General features: G+C 38.7%; 1 protein-coding gene and 1 long non-coding RNA gene across 3 annotated transcripts in view; one reads left to right on the top strand and one right to left on the bottom strand.

Moving 5' to 3' along the window:
• BIRC6 (baculoviral IAP repeat containing 6) overlaps positions 1–14367 on the top strand; it is a 116376-nt gene that overhangs the window by 75362 nt on the left and 26647 nt on the right. The window lies entirely within an intron of this gene.
• LOC128484704 (uncharacterized) lies at positions 6167–9673 on the bottom strand. The gene is made up of 2 exons (XR_008351189.1): positions 8624–9673; positions 6167–7358 (listed from the first exon to the last, which is right to left on the bottom strand). It is a non-coding gene; the product is annotated as an uncharacterized LOC128484704 (long non-coding RNA).

The raw sequence follows: 14367 nt of genomic DNA, 5'->3' as shown, positions 1-14367 counted from the left end.
CTTTTGTGTCTCATCCTTAAATGTACATAAATTCCTGGTCCACCGAGAACAGTCACTGGACTGGTTAAATATACGTTTCCCAAAAACCCATATAATGGTATGAGGTCAAAAAAATAAAAACAAATACATATATACCGTATTTGCTCGATTATAAGACGAGGTTTTTTTCAGAGCAAATGCTCTGAAAAATACCCCTCGTCTTCTAATCAGACCTCAAATAGAGGTCTGATTAGGAGACTAAGATCCAGATCCCCCGCACCGCTGCAGGGGACCTGGATCCTCCTGTCCCGGCCCCCCCCCATACACGCACACTTACCGGTGCTTCCTGCTGTATTGCCGGGGCAGCGATCCGCGTAGACAACGTCCGCTGCAGCCGGAAGGAGGTGTGGCTAGCAGCGGGGGTTGTCTGCGTTCGTCGCGCATACCTTCCCCGACTGTCAGATCAGAGTTCCTCTGACAGCCGGGGAAGGTATACGCGACGGACGCAGACAAACCCCCGGCAAAACAGCAGGAAATTGGAAGCGTGTGTGTGTGCGTGCGTAACTGGGGGACAGGTTGGAAAATACAAGGAAATAAAAACAAAAAAATTTTTTCTCAATCATAGCTTTTATTAAAAAAAATAGTTTACATGAATTAACATTTACTGGTAAAACTTTTTTCCTTTAGGGTCGTCTTATATTCAGGCTTTTTCTTTTTTCCTAAATTAATCAGATTTTGGGGGGTCGTCTTATAATCAGGGTCGTCTAATAATCGAGCAAATACGGTATATAGATATATCTATAGATATATATATATAGATATAGATATATATATATCTATATCTATATATATATATAATATCACATAGAAATGTTTTAGGTCTGAGTTTCATGCCAATCCTCGAGTATACTTTTACAGTGAATGGGTAACGGATCTCCTTGGGTCATCTACCTTTATCAATACTTTTATTTTTTTATTAAGTTTTAAAAACGTCTAACACAACGTAGGCAACTCCTTAAGATGCAGTTTCGCGGTCAGGGTGCATCTTCAGACTACTTAAGAAGCATATCAGATGCTCATGGAAATCGGTATATCTCACAAGCGCAATTAGTGCAGTGCGGTCGCTGGGTGAATTGTGCTATTCGTTCATTAAACCGTAATTGGTATAAATTAACCCTTGAGTATACGGCCTGTAATTCTCATAATAGTGGGAATCCAGCTGGAATAAACAAATACACATCCACAGGTAGTACTGGGTTGCGAACATGGTTTGCCATATTGTAGGTTATCACTATACCTGCCCATAAACGCACTGCATTATTAAGGCACAGTTTGTTCCCCGTATACGTTTTTAATACATGGTTGTGTGTGGTTGTAGTAAAGTGTGTCCATCGTACTTTGTAAAAACACCCTTAACCCCTTCAATCCCAGGGGTTTTTGGTACCTCAAAGCCCAGAGCAATTTTGCCATTTTTGGGGTATGTCGGTTTAGCGACTATTCTCTTTTCCTGTGAATAGTGTACCCATGTAAACTATATATAGTTTTTTCAAGGAGAGATAGAGCTTTCGTTTGATACCATAGGTGGATGAATAGCTGATAATTTAGAATGAGAAATTTAGTAAAAACCAGCGAAGATTAGAAAAATAAACTATTTTTTTTCACATTTTCCCTCTGAATCCTCACAAAATTAGTTAAAGTGATGGAAAATCCCCTCCAAGTTTATCAATTCAGGTGTCGTGATTTCAGAAATACCTAATTTATATAGATTTTCCATACTTTCCCAGCACCAGGGAGCATACTATTAGGTGTATAATTTTTATGCCTATGGCTTAATTTTTTTTTTTACACAGTAATGGTTAGAGGTCCTCCTAGGGACCTCCTGAACATGCCAGTGATGTCACAATGACATCACAGCTCACATTATAATTTTTTTAGTATTATTTATATTATTATTTTAATTATTTTTTAAATGGACTAACGTTTTGTTTTTTTTCTGCTTTTCTCTTTCAGGATGGGAGGGGGCGTGAGAGAGATGGTTTCTCACTCCCCTCCCTGCGATCCCCCTGCACCGATCACACTGTGATCTCTAAGCAGGTCCTCACAGACCTGCATAGAGATCGCAGCGTCTCGGTGCCTCATCGGAGGGCAGGATATCCCCGCAGGGGATATCCTGTCCTCCGATGACCTTCCGGGTTACGTCAGCAGTGACGCAACCCGGAAGGGAATGGCCGATTGCGCGTTTGCAACTGTGCGATCGTGCGATCAGGCACTTTCATATGTAACAGCTTACCGGCTTTCATACCGGAAGCTGTTACAGGAGATCGGGCAGCAGAAAGCCGACGACAGCCTGGTCTCCCGTGCAGCGGCAGGGATGTGTCCCTGACGCTGCACGAAGGGCTGGACTTACCGGGACGTCCATAGGGGTTTCTTAGTGGGCGTTTTTTGGACGTCCTGGTACGTCTATAGGGGAATGAAGAGGTTAAATATTAACCTTAGCCATATCAATTATATGGATACCTCCCATTAATACAGCAAATGAATTTAAACATACATGGGGTAGGCATATTGCTGTCCTAAAAGATAAGATCAAATTCTGTTTCAATCTAATGTTTGCATGGGAGTGATACATCGTGAGGTCAGCGGCTGGTAGAAACTCTATCGGTGCAACTCAACTACATTACCAAGTAATGTAAGGAATGGTTACTTTACTGAGTGGGTATTAGAAAAGTGGAACAGCCTCCCAGCATACGTTGTAGTGGCTAATGTAGTGAACGAATTTAAATATACATGGGAACGACATATGGCTAGACATGGCTATCCCAATCTAAGATGAGACCAAGGACTGATTAGATGAATCTTTACATCATGAAAACTGGGCAGACTAGATGATCTGAATAGCTCCTCTCTGCCATCAAAGTATATTTTTCAGTGTGTAGAAAGATTTGAGCTCTGTTACTAGAATATTGAAGGCAAGTTCCACAACGGTGCCAAGAAACGAGGATGTGGGCTACGATTTCTGTAATTATAATATATGTCGCTTTCTTACCCTTTTCAGAGACATTACCCTGTGGCTTTTTGGAATAGATGTAGCTTAAATGGTTGTGTAACAAAATGAAGAGTGCATTTTCACAGACGACTAACAAATACCATAATCGGGATTGACATTAAATAATGACTTTATTAGTTATTAAAGAATACATTTTTTTGTTTTGTACACATAGGCAATTGTGTCCCACCCATTTCGAGGAAATTCACATTTTCAGTTCCAGCCTATAAAATGGTTGTCCCATATAGGTGACCAAACAGCCGATGTAAACAGTTCTCACCCTTATGGTAAACGTTAACCTTAAACTGTATCTACCACCTTCCGGGTTGAGGAAAATCTCAATTTTGTTGTTCTTCCAAATCTTTCCCATATAGTAAGTAGCGTTAATCAAGTGGCAGCGTGACGATAACCTGATGCGGCTCTTTCTGCATTTGAAGTTACGTACATTCGGCCCTTTGAGAAGAAGTACATCACTATTTTTTACATTATCATGGATAAAGGGGAACGGTCACATTCTAGACTATCTTTGATATTGTACTAACTCACACTACCACCTTTCTCTTACGATATTTTTTTTCTGGTGGGCTATATGTAGGAGATGCTGGATGTTTCAAACTCGTGCCTCATCCACACATAATTGTGATGATATCCTTTCAGAGGTACTGCACGGTTATACTAAATGTCTAATTCTACATGGAGTGGATGTAGAGTCCAGGAAGTCTTACAACCTTTGTCGATTTCAATACAATCTTTACCTTTTACATCATGGGGAATGAATGAAACACATTGGCTATGCTTTTGTTGGATGGCAGAAGTGGGCCATATCTCAATAACCAAAATACTGAACATGAAGTAACGGCAATAACAAAGTGGGTGCCGTATTCAGTTTCATGTCCAATGTGACCGTTCCCCTTATGCTAGGTTTGCCCCCCAAAACAGCCTCTTAGAAAAGTTCACGTCTTATAACAGGGTCACACTCTTCACAATTTCTTTTGTCAAATGTGTATACAACATCATTTTTTCACCCAGAGCTGTGTTTTAGTTGACACGGTTTTGGTAATGGCTACTCCTATCTTCATCATCAGGCATTGACATCATAAACCTCTGAGCTTTACACAGTTAAATAAAATATTCCTGACAGACTTTTGTGTGTCTTATATTTGCAGTTATACAAAATGCATATAAAACAAAATGTCCGCTTTTATAATTAAGATGTTTCTGTGGAACATTGAGATAAACCTCACCAGTCCACACATTTTTTTGGAAAGATGGATAATGCATGTCGTATGAACCTGACTCTACTGTGTAGACTTTCTAGATTGGGCGGGAGGAAGTGAGTTTAAGAGGGCCTGCTCAGGTCACTTTGCTGGACCTAACCAACCAAGGTGTGAACCATAGATGGGTTTCTTTCATTTAACGTCATGCCTCCTATTGTTTCTTTACACATATATTGGTGCCTAACTGTTTCACGACCAGTTAGACAAATATTAAAATTCTTGAGATTATACTAGAAAGTCACCCTTCCATTGTTACGCCTTTTCATATATGCGTTGATGTAGTTTTTTTGTAGATGAGCTATTGTTCCTTTCGGCATCTATGGTTTAGTACTGAATATTATTTTAGAGTGTTATTGCTTTATGCAGAGTGATTATAGCACTTTTGCCCCCCCCCTTATGTCTATTTTGATCCAAAGCTAAATTTAGATAATAAGCTGTAATTTGTAAAAGTCAGTCACCAAACATGATAATGATTGTTTTACTGCTGTCACAAGGAAAATATAGTTTGACAAACCATTACATGTGTCTTTTAGAAGAGGCTATACCAGCTCCTGTGACCCTCAACATAGGACCTTCAGTTTCTTATTAAAAGCACTAATTTAATAGGGTTTGTCCTATAATGGACGATGAGTAATGCATAATACATATAACCTTCGGAATGCTGTAAAACGTTCCTGTAGAGTGTATGGACTACAGGTTTTCTATTCAAATAGGGGTTGTTACCTAATCTGCGTTAAGAAACCATTTACATTTGGTAGGTGTTATCTGTATTTATTCTGTGCCCCCTAAAGTAAACGAAGGAGAACATTGGTTGTGTGTTTAGTGCTGCACTCTTACACCTTATTACGGCACAAAGCATCGCTGCTCTCCATCCCTGCCCTTCCAGATACCTGTTGCTAACAGGTTACCACAAAGACAAACCTGAAGGTACTTGTGAACTGTTTTATTATTAAGAGGTATACAATAATACTATGTAGGTATATGGCTTTCTGTTCATCTTATTAGTATACACATATACATCTCAGGTTATGGGATATTGATGTATATAACCTGAATGAGACCGGACGTGGTAGACATTTTTAATATATAGCTAGTCAGACGTCCCGAGAACCTATGTTAAAGGTGTGCTGTCCACTTCAACCTTAGGACATGTTCTCCCTTTTAATGTTTGTTTAAAAAACTCAGTTTAAGGAGCCCTTGCAGATTATATGGCAATAACCTACCAATGAGTGTCTACTTGTGTCACGTGACAATTAAATGTACCCAGCAGTAATTGAATGAGACATAATTTTACACAATTATTTCTGGGAAAGGTTTTCTGTATTTAACAGTACTAGGTATGTTTCTAAAGCTCAATTTTACTTGAAAGGTAAAGCATCACCTTGAAGAAGATTACTTGCTCTTCAGAAAGTTGGCATATTACACCAACTTAACATATCATTGCTAACCAAAGGGTGTAATTTTCTAATGCACATCTAAGTAAATTACACATGGTAGCATCATTTTAATAGATGTTTTTTAAAATTGCATTGAAATTGCACATAAAAGAATATGCCTCCTACGTGTATGTTATACAGGAGTATGTATTCTGCTTATAAGTTGTAATAGTCTTTGGCCACGTCTGGGGGTTTAAGAACTTTGACTTTATTGAACTATACTGGTAAGGTTAACATATCTAGTTCAAGAATATTGAGGAAGGAAATGTAATATTAATCGGGACAACGATTTATGAAAAAAACTCATATAAGCACCCCTTGATTTTTTCTTGAGAGAATTTTTTTTTTTTTTTTAGCCATATCTCCTTAAGATTTTGTAAACCACCTTGAAGCTAAAAGCTCAATTAAAACAAATATTCACACAAGTGTAATGAAGATGGTTCTGTCCTGCCAATTTTAATTCTTCAATGCTACAAAAACATTCCCAGAATTTACAACATTTCTTATTGGCTTCCGATATTTTTTTTGCTTTTGCGGCCAGTGTGGTCTTTACTCAATCCCATCCATACGCACCTCATTATTCAGGTTTTTTTTAGGGTTTAAAGATATACGTAACTGATGCAGAAAGTGTATCCACTTTCTACACGTTCCATCATCCTTGCTATAAGATACCATTCCATTCATTAAACATTTCTAACCCGATTTCCACACCTTTGAATCCCCCAAGCACCAAGACACAGCCTTTTAACAAAATACATGTCACCTTAGTCCTCCCATTGGCAAAATACAAAACAATCTCATTAAAACATTTTATTGTATTATGGGGTGTAATTCACTTGTTAGTAGAAGCAGAATAGTCCTTTTTATGATATTTCAACAAGTTTAGTAAGGGAATTTAAAAAATAAAATATTTGGGGAAAACCGTATTGTGGCTCTGTAAAATCCATCCATGGATGTACCTGCGTGGAAGCATTATTGAGTCTTTTCATGTTGTCTCATGGTGTATCGTATGGTGAACGCATGACAAAGTGTGATGCCATGTGATGGAAATTGGTGCGGACAAATATCCTTTCCTGTATCCATTCCTGATATAATATGGCAGTAGCACAGCAATCATATTGGCTCCTTTAAGAATTGATGTAGCTCGGCATTACCTTTTGTTTCTATGGCCTCTCATTGGAGCCAGATTGAGAGCGTGCAGCTTTCATTGGCTGGCGTGTTTAGTTGTAGTCCTATCTACATTGACAAATGCGCCCCATTGCCCGTGATCCACCTAGGCACTTAGCTCTGGAATGTATTGGATAGTTCGTAGCGGAGATCTCTTGAAGTGTCTTCTTCTTTCCCACCATACTTTTCATTTTCTCCCAGCTCTTGGGGTTTACGTTAACCTCTCACTTGTTACGCCTCCGAGGCAGGTAAAGGCTGTCAGAGGGTAGTATAGATGTAAACAAAAATGATGACAAGGAGATTTAGCACAGTTCCTATAATTCCCAACATGGCCAAAATGGACTCCTCTTTTTCCTCTTTCTCCTCTTGCCTCTTCACTTCTGCTGCTGCTGCAGTGATAGCAGATGTGACCATTTTTCCCAGAAATGTCTTCAGCACGCCTCTGAAGACTGTCTAGAAAAAAAAAGGGGTAGGACAACAGGCACATTTAGCTTATATCTGCTCTGCCATTTGTGAACTGGGTAAACATGGTCATATAACTCCTAAAATGTAGTTATAACCGCATAAAGGACCTGAAATTCTGGTAGAAACGGCTCCTTAGAAGTGTGGGCAGTTTTCCACAAAATACAAAATCCAGAACAGTCTAAAATACCATGTCTTATTTTAATGTGGTTCGCACTGTTTAATGTATGGACACATGCGTGGAGTAATGAGGGTACAGTAGGTCAGTGGCACTCAACTGACTTTGTACACAAAATGGCAAGTTATGCCATTGAAATTAGCGCAATGCCTTGTAATGAACCTGCCTGTTGACAAACTGATACATTGTGTGTGTTGCAATCCATCTGTACACTCTGAGTTGAATCGGCAATTAACCCTCTCCAGCACTGGAGAGACTAAGAGCACTCCAGCCATGGTCGGAATGTTTTATGCCAGAGAATACAGATTCGGAATAAATCTGAATCCTTGTGAGTAAACAGTCAAGTAGGCAGTGCTTAATTTGAGCCTGATGCCCCTCCAGTGAAAATAGATTCTCTGTAAATTGGCCTAAAAACTGTGAAAAATGTGAGAATGCCCATATTATGTTAAAAAAAAGATATATATATATATATATCTATATATATATATATCTTTTTTTTTTTTTTTTTTTATTTGAGCATGAAATACCTGTGTATTTTATTTTCCTTTTTTAATTCAGTAGTTCCCTATTCCCCCTCCAGGAATGGTGGTATGTGGACAGAATTCAGCCTTTGCATTGTATTTTCATTCTATGTGGTGGTTACCATTCCCTGGAATGCGCAGCCGGATCCAACTTGTGTCTGTGCTGGGCATTCGAATGGATCCAAACAGCCTTGTTGATGCCTTTGTTACACTATAAGCCTCCATTTTCATATATACTCTACAGCAAGTTAAATGAGCGTAGCCTGATTGTCCATATACTTAATATTAAAAACCTGTTTGCTTGCCGTACAAGTGGCATTTTTATTCTTATTTTTACTCTTTTTTTTTTTTTGCTTTTGGGCTGCATTAATAATTGAAAGTGACAGACAGGACAAAGCAATTTTAACGGGAGGTGTAAATTGTGTCTTTGTCTCCGCTGCTGGCTGTGTATTCATTCACTCCACCAAGCTTTCACTAATGAAGCTTTGACGGCCCATTGTCATTCAGCATGCACAATTACAATATGAAAGTGACGATTAAAAGGAATTGTTCCTTACCCTACTCTGCATCAGGAGTACACTGGCATCAGTCATGCTTCTATGTCCTCACACAAAGAGAAATCAAGTGCCTTGCAAACTGACGGGAAGCATAACACACATACACGCGTGAATACATGCATTTTTCCCCCCCTCCGTTTCCTTCCTCTTTTAATAACGAACGGCAAAGAGCAACAAAATTCATGGACCCTCAATCTATCATTAATCCAATGAATCCAGGCGACGGGGAAAAAGATGCTACTCGATATTGATCCACATCGTGTGAATAGTTTTCCACGAGGCTTCTCTTCTGTTAAGATCCACGCAGTCTTTTCTTTCCTTTGATTGTAGAGTTTAAAGGGATGAATGATTTATTACTGTGGTAAATATGCACATTGTATGCGTTGCCTTTTCATTTGCCTGGCTGACTCCCCCGTGTCAGTTTTCCCTTAAGATAAGATTGGAAGCCACACTCCGTTCCCATAAGCCTCCTTGCTGGTAACATGGTCCGTGTCTTGTGAGCTTGATTACAGTTTGCGTGGAAGGTGTTCCCAATGCAAGAGGTTCCCCAAACAGAACTCGCCTCACACCTTAAGCAGGCATCACAAGCAAATAATCCCCAGGCGTCTTCCTGAACATTGCAAAACTCGGCAGCCAGCTCCACCAGGCGAACAAAGTGGCCGTGCTTGGAGTTGCATTACAGTAGCGATCTGTGACACTTGACTATATGTGCACCTGGTACTTGCAGAATAGAGAAGCTACAAGCTGCCCTCCCAGACAGTGAGTTGCATAACAATGCGCAGCACTAGCATTGTCAGGCCAGGCACATTTGAATCTTGCAACCATTCCAGCGAGTAGCTTGTGCGTGTAGAAGGGAGGGAGAGCAGAGGGAGGGAGGTGTGAGAGTTAACCCTATTCCTGGACGTTATGAGGAAGGGCTACATGACGGATGGTGACATTAGGGCACTTGAGCTGAAAAGCGGTTCCTACCTTAATCCCCCCCCCCATATGCTTTGCTATGACAGGCATATTGTTTTAGAAATGGCACTGCCTCTGTTCATAGTCACTCCTAGCGAGCTCACCACCCAAATCAGATGGGTCACAGTACGTGCGTCATCGAGCAGTAACCAGTGATGATGGCTGAACTGTAATGTCCCTCAGGCATCTGTTTATGGAAAGCAATTACACAGGCTAACCTTCTGAAAATTAGAAAGTATGTGTATTGTGACGTTTAGGTTTGTCTTTTTTCTCCCCCCCCCACACACGTTCATGGTGTATCCGTTGAGATAGACGCCATATCCACTTGTTAGGTTCTTAACTCTATTGGTGGTAATCTGAGATCTCTAGCACTGTATCTAACCTTTTTCTGGGAAGGTCACTGCTAGAGGTGCAGTTGATTCTTTTCTTGTATTTACATTTTTAGCTTAATGTCTTCATTACCGCATCTTTCCACTCTCCAAAGACGTGATAGGACATATTTTGATTTCCTGTAAAATCGTATGCGTCGCATATATCATTCAATGTGTGTGTGTATATATAAGTGAGTTCAAACAGAGAGCTAGAGGACACATATATAAATTAGTGACAAAATAAAACAGGCAAGGGAAAAGGTGCCTGATATTTTAATTCAGTATTCTTAGTATTGCAAATATCCGTTGCTCAGCAGTAGCACAGAAACCGGTATATTGGCCTTTGCCCTTGCTACTTCCCTTAAGGAGATGCATAAAGACCATGAGTGGAGCAGAAAATTAAGAACTACTTGTGAAGGCCTAAGTCCATGGATGTAATTCCATACATTCCATCACTTAATGGATTACAAACGCAAAACCTCTGTTTTTAAAAGATTTAGGCCTTCCATGCTTGAGAATTATGGCGCAATGGATCAGCCGCATTTTTGAAGAAAGGTGGATAGAGAAGTCACTTTTACAGATGGCTTTTCCATCGTAATTACCTGTAAAATGAAGCAGGCCAGTAAGGGTTCACGTTTGGCAGACCCCAAAGCACTCTAACAATTTCTCATGGGTCCGTAGGGACTTTTGACCTACTCGTATTCTTGGGAAGATCATCTCACGTAGCTTAGTTCAATGTGTAACAAGCAAGGAATGGAAGCAGATATAAAACGTTCAAGGTTTTGTGTGGAAAAAAAAATGATCTAAAAGTAGCATTTTATCATAGTGATCAGTGGTATTCCTGCTTATTAGATCATTCCGACAATAGGGTCACTTTTCAAACTTTACACCGGAATTGCATATATACTCTTATCCCCTGATATATTTTACGTTTCTCTTATGCTAGTATCCCTTGCAGAGATTGCCGTGATGACCAGTGGTGTTCCTGGTTTATGTAGCAGAAGCGTACTAAAGCTGTTTAAAAAAGGCATTGAAATGGATGCGTAGATAAACAAAACTTTGTTTAAAATAAAATGCTGCTGTTCTGTTCAGTCACTTTAGATTGTGATTGATGGGATGTTTGTTAGAGATCAGTTCCTTTGCTGGTTATGTATTTAAATGGCAGCTTCGACCTCCATGGAGGAAATGTGTTGAAATATATAGTTATATATCATTTATAACACACTATACATACACACACTCTCACAGTGAACCTTTTTAACACCCAGCAGTATCCATACTTTTTAAACTGAATTTTTTGAGATCGTTACATTATATTTAACAACTATATTCACTTGAGGGGCCAGGCTGCCACTAGTGACTAAGTATGGTCAGAGTCTTCCACCTGAAACATATTAACAATTTCAAGGATTTTCACTTAAAGGTGCAGAGATATGCTCATGCACCCAGTCTCACAAACGTATAACAGCCGCTTTTATTAATGCTGAAATACAAGTTGCTTCCAAATCTAATTTGAAATGATGGATTGAAGAGCGAGTCTGACATTCTAATTAAATATGTAATACTTGACTAGTAGATACTTGTGCACGTGTCTGCATTTATAAAAACTTTCTAGGCCTACACCCCATAGGTTTCACTATATTATGTATCCGTTATGTTAATTGTGGTAAAACATAAGATTGTGTTGTCAAAATAATTCAGTCTTGTCAAACCAATGTGCAACCTTGGAGAAGCATTTAGTGCTGCACACAATAATGTACTTTAGCATTGAGAAAAACCTTTGTTTTATCTCATTCTGTTCCAAAACGTCCTTTTATAGGCAGACCTGGAGGCTGCCGTTGATATCATGCGATGTTTTGGGAGACCTTCCCTGCTCAGTGACCTGATTCTTTATAGCAATGCTAATGAAATCCATTCCTCCATAGACGTTCTTTAGTCAGAGTATCTGGCTGTGTGATTAACACTGAGCCATTCTGTTATCGGTCACAGGTTTAGTAGATTGGACTAAGGTAACAAAACAAGAATGGCGTCAATCGCCTGAAAACCTTTTCCTATACAAAAGCTAACTTTTTAAAGACAAACAACATAATATTTTTGATACTTAAAAATGGTGAGCGCCCCCGCTTGAAATCACCTGTAATTTAAGTTAAACTTCTGTTATTTCTGTAACTGTGTGTTTGGGTAGAACATCCCATGGAGTGGTTTTGAACCAGCAGCAGTGAGGGGGTTTCCCTCTAAGAGCGTCTAACAAGAAGTATATATTGACAGATACTGCGTGAACAGCAATTATTGTCCACGTCAATATGTTCTGAGAGATAATGTAGCTTGATGCTGTGATCGGCACATAAACCACCATCATTTGCAAGGCTACATGTTTTTGGTTTTTTTCCCTCCTTTCCCGCTTAAATTATACTATATAGAGATGCATTATCATTGCCTTGTAATCAGCCATCCCCACATATCATTCATTTTGCAAGTTTTGCTTCAATACCAGTTTGGTCCGAGTGAACTTAAAATTTACACAAAATCAATTTACATGATCTCTTATGACGTAAATAATGCATTTTATTGCGTGTGCTAAACTGGTTTTCCGCTATTGAGCCGTGCTTTTTCCATTAGCACTTTGGAATGCTTTTTTGATTCATTGTTAGCGTGGAAGTTAAACAGTGCTTATGCTTTTTCGTATGTGTAGTAGCTTGTGTGGTACTTTTGAAGATAATCCTAGATGATCTCCGTTGATGTCCATGCCTATATCAAGTTGCTACATTGCTACCAAGTATTAACGATAAGATCTGAATGAATTATACCAATTACACATGAATGGTATGATGTAATTAATGCATACAAAAATACAATATACTTACGGGCAGCAGCAAATCTACATCACGTTATAATTGAAACATTCCAAAATTCACATAGAATTACCCATACATATATACACACTCTCCCACGCACACTCATACATACACTTTAGAATTAGACTTATATATTGACTGTAAAAACACTGTGTAGTGGTAAAATAAAATCCAGAAAAAAAAGGAAAAAAAATATTCTATATATATATATATATATATATAATGTGTGTGTATATATATAATATTTTATTTAAAAAAATTTGATGCAGATGATTCTTTGTCCTCCTTCCAGCAAATAAAATTCTGATATTGCTAACAGCACAAGAAATGCTATTTTAATATCGGACTATTTACTGCATTCTGCATCCCGGCAATATGTATTGCTGTAGTCCGTAGGCAATTAAAGAGATCAATGAGGCAGCTATGGGTTTTCATTACGCTTTTAGAAAGAAGTTGTAAATAAAATGAAGTATTTTTCCACCCTGGGAAGAACCTAGAGCTTCCTTAGGATTGATTCTGTGTAAGGCTTGGTTAATTTACTATAGATCCTGAAAAATCCAGTTGCCAATGGAAAAATCCATGTTTGTTGCCAAGCTTTTCCCAAAGCTGCCAAACAGCTTCTTAAAATACCTTAAGTTCCCATAAACATCCTTTATCTACGGACTTGGAGATTGTCATTGATGTCATGTGATATTTTGGGAGACTTTCTCTGCTCAGTGACCCGATTTTATAGCATTGCTAATGAAGTCCATTCCTCAGTAGACATTCATCACTAAGAGTGTCTGGGTGATTATCACTGAGCCATTCTATTGTTTGCCACGGGTGTCAGGGTGATTGGGCTAAGAGAACAAAAACCAGAACCTATTCAAATCCCTAAAAACATTATACTAAAACTATACTTTTTTATTTATTTTTTTTATAGATAAACTAATTTGTTTTTTGATGGAATTTTCAGAAAAAACTGAAACAATTTATAAATGCAGTATTTTTGGCTTGAAAAATTGGGCTTTCCATAGGATTCTAGCTGTGATATTTGAAGTTTGATAGTATGTGGTCTTGTCACATTTCCTAGATAATTTCCTGTATGGGAGGTAACCTGGTTTTACCAGCCGTTTAAAGCGTATTTTTCACAATTAATAAATCCTCCATGCAGTTCCATACTCTGTATACATAGTCTGTAAGCAAACATAATAACTTTTTCTTAACGATCAACATTTGGTTAATCATCCTCTTCATGAAATTGCCAAGTTAACGATTGGTGTTTGGTTCAGGCGGCCATTGTAAAGAGGGAAAAGACAACTTCAGGACACATCAATTAGCATAACCAAAGTCAACGTGATCTAAGATAAATGTTACCAAAGCAACTAAACTGATTTAAAAAGGAAAACCACAAGGTATAGATTTAACAAATCATGTTGTTTCTTTAACTTTGACGGCAACATATTTAGTGTGTGAGCAATAAGACCCTTAAGTGTGTTCTCCATGCCATCAACAACCGCAAAACAGTCTTAATGTTGATTGTGGGTCTTGAAGCCGTCTTTATCATGCGCTTCCCGTAGTT

The sequence above is a fragment of the Spea bombifrons genome, chromosome 3 (genome assembly GCF_027358695.1).
Source record: "Spea bombifrons isolate aSpeBom1 chromosome 3, aSpeBom1.2.pri, whole genome shotgun sequence".
Taxonomy (NCBI): Eukaryota; Metazoa; Chordata; class Amphibia; order Anura; family Pelobatidae; genus Spea; species Spea bombifrons.
The sequence above is the reverse complement of the archived record's forward strand: the minus strand, read 5'-3'. Positions and strand labels throughout refer to the sequence as shown.